General features: G+C 39.5%; 1 pseudogene; it reads right to left on the bottom strand.

Moving 5' to 3' along the window:
• Positions 1–7: 7 nt before the first annotated feature.
• Positions 8–3129, bottom strand: LOC103594090 (annotated as a pseudogene).
• Positions 3130–3347: the final 218 nt, after the last annotated feature.

The following is a 3347-nucleotide window of genomic DNA, read 5'->3' as shown; positions in this document are numbered from 1 at the left end:
CAGCAGGGTAGACTTTACAAATATTCACTTCCATTAGGTGATCAGAGACAAGCTGAAGAGACAGACAGTATCTGGGACAGTAGCCCTTTAGAATGGGTATTGAACTTCATGTTAAATCGTTACATTCTAATTGGACATTTATACAGGATATATCGGTATTCTCCTAAAAAGGTTTCCCAATTCTGAATGTCTTTTAAGCACAATTTAAAACATGCTCAAAAATTTCCTTCCACATCAGCCAGCCTTTTCTGAGTTTAAACTCGACTTAAATTTGTCTGGTCATACAAACCAAAGCAGAGACTTAGCAGCTGCATTGGAAATTGGGACTTGCATATAGATTTAATGTGAAAGAAATTATTCTAAGATAATTTTTAAAATTAATCTATTTTTATTATTCTGCTTGTACCTTAACTATGGCATAACAGATTTGCTAATTTAAAAGGTCATAGAACCAGTTACCCCAGTTTTATCTACAGACCATTTGAGGTACTTTTTATACTTGAAAGCATTTTCTTGTATTCTATTCTTTGCTCTGAAAACATGGGCTTTAACCAGTCAAGGGAAACACATTTGGTCTCATCATTCAGGAGTACTTCAGGATATGTGTGCAGCATTGCAAACAGGACAGAATGCAAGCAAGACAGTTCCAACTCAGAGCCTCGCCCCTCAAGAAAAGGACTTAGTGGTCCATCCTTTAAAATCCCCACTTCCAACAGTTTTTGATGATATGGCAGTCCTAACACCCAAGGTTCTCCTTCAGGGCGCTGTCCTCTGTGGCTGTCTGAGGCCTTGGGCCCTCTTCCCAGACAGTCCCTCCTCAGAGCTTCCCCGACACTGAAGGGCACCCCAGCAAAATGCTCTTCTGCAGGAGCAGAGAACAGACCCACAGCTTTGCTCAGAGTGGATGCTGAAGCTGAATTTCTTCTTATTGATTCTTTCAAATATGGGTGCACTTTGCTGCCATTGTGAAGCAAGAGGTCAGCCTCATTCAGATCATCTTTCGTTTCCAATGATAGCACCTCATTGTGTGAATCTCCATTTACATCAACCACAGGCTTATTNCGGGAGTGCCGCCGCGCTCCCAAGCGGCGCACTGTAGCAGTGTGCCACCGGGCCGGCCCTACTCATTTGTTTTCTGATAGAAGAATCAGAACTTGTAGTAGGCAGACAGGGGAAAGGAAAACAGGCTAAGTCTGCTTCCTTAAAAAAACTAAAAGCATTGAACAGTTAATTGGAGAATTCCATTCTGCTTATACTGTGGTGAGGCACAGCTACCCTAGAAAAAATTCTTATATTGTTATATACCTAAAGCAATTTAAAAAATTAGCTACAAAGAATCTACTCAAAAAATACAACCAAAGCAAAACTGCAGCAATGTCTGCTCTTGCTCCCTTACATAATAGATGTTTAATGGAAGAAAACACAGTGCTTAAAGACTCCTCAGACCCAACAAGCCATGCTATGAAGATGACCACATGCACACTGACACGCCCTCCCACCTCAACCAAAACACTTTTGTTAAAACAAAGTCTTGATATGGCTTAATAAAGCAAGACCATTCGTTTCACAAAAAGGAAGTTTATCCTATAAAGTTTAAGCACCTCTGAAAACAAACCTTTTCCAAATTTTGGCCGCACAAATATGTAGCACTCAATGAGTAGTTTGCAGAGTTTGAAGTGCAACTGAAAGTAAACAGCTGTTTTTTAAAATTAATCTGATTGACTCTTGATAAGAATATAGTATTTGGGGGAAAGAAGAGATAACATTTCAGAAGCAAAGGGGAGCCAAATAGAAGCAGTCATTAAATTCATCTAGTAAGAATTAAATCTCACTTAGTCTTCCGATTTCAAATTTTTACATTGTACATATATCATTTGGATGAGACGTATTTCAAAACCTCCATAACTCACCCATGTTGAAGAACGGTTTCCAGCTCTGAGTTCATAAACACCATCCAGGAAGTTCTTAATTCTATTTCTTGTGCTTGGAAAGTTTTAAAAGGTGAAACTAAAAACTATCTATGAAATATGTAGAGAGAATTCTACACCACATTTCTTAGTTTGTGTGAAATTATAGTATAGTAAATGGCCTATATGAATTTTTAAACACAGGGATTTACACTAAGCTCTATAACGCCTATCTTGCATTCTATTATAAAATCAAGTCATATGCAAATAACCTATTTAGAAATGAAAGTTTTTATTTTTATTTTTTTATTTGTTTTAAAAAGATGACCGGTAAGGGAATCTTAACCTTGGCTTGGTGTTGTCAGCAACATGCTCAGCCAGTGAGCTAACCGGCCATCCCTATATAGGATCTGAACCCGTGGCCTTGGTGTTATCAGCACCACACTCTCCCTCCCAAGTGAGCCACAGGCTAGCCCTAAAATGCAAGTTTTTAAAAAATTTTTATTTATATTTATTTTTGTGGGGCAGTGTATTGTTTCAATACATGCATATACTGCACAATGATTCACTAACGGTAGATAGCATAGTTTTGCCCCAATTAGTTCACCTCACCCTCCCCCCCCACCCTTGCCCCTCCAAGCCTCTAGTAACTATTATTCTTTTTTTCTTTATACACACAAAGATTAACAACCTTATTGCAAAAAGAACTCTTAAAAATGAATTAGAAAAATCTAAGTAGAAATTTGGTGAAGGATATGAGCAGGTAAGTCACACATCCCAAACACACACACATGGTAAGTACTTCCTAAGATCTGGTTGTGGGTGGGGGCGGGGCTAAGGCCCATGGCCACCATCTCAGGACCCCTCCCCAACTGCATCAGCTGGCTCTGTTGCTTGCCTGGATGTGGGGCTGGGGTGGTGGCGGGGCTAAGGCTCATGGCCCCTTCTCAGGGACCCCGACCCTGTGTCAGCTGGCTCCATCCCTTGCCTGGATGTGGCTAGAAATTTCTCTAGAATGTAGCTGGCAACATTGTTGCTACAGTTGAACTTCAGGTTTGGTGTTGATATTCCAGGTTTGCTCTAAACCAGTATAGAAGATAATATCAAAAGTCATCCCCAATAAACTTTTTGACTCATGAAGTGAGAGGATAGTTGCCTCACTTCATGCTTTGAAATAATTCGTTTCTTAATTTACTTTTTCTTTATTGGCTTGCAACTTCATCATATCAAGACCTCACCATTTACCACAAATTCAGAAAAAAAAAAAGGAAATTATGATTTCCAAATGTGAATAACCAAGTCCTATTTTGTACTATGCGTTTTTTCTAAATTTAAAATAATTGTGCCGTTCAACCCTGAACAGCTGAATCCAGAAAGGCAAAAAGAAAATGCATATAAAGAACTGCAGTTCTTGGGGCCGGCCCGGTGGCGCACTGGATA

Source organism: Galeopterus variegatus, unplaced genomic scaffold, assembly GCF_000696425.1.
Source record: "Galeopterus variegatus unplaced genomic scaffold, G_variegatus-3.0.2 Scaffold1476, whole genome shotgun sequence".
In the NCBI taxonomy this organism is placed as follows: domain Eukaryota; kingdom Metazoa; phylum Chordata; class Mammalia; order Dermoptera; family Cynocephalidae; genus Galeopterus; species Galeopterus variegatus.
This window is presented reverse-complemented; position numbering and strand designations above follow the sequence as displayed.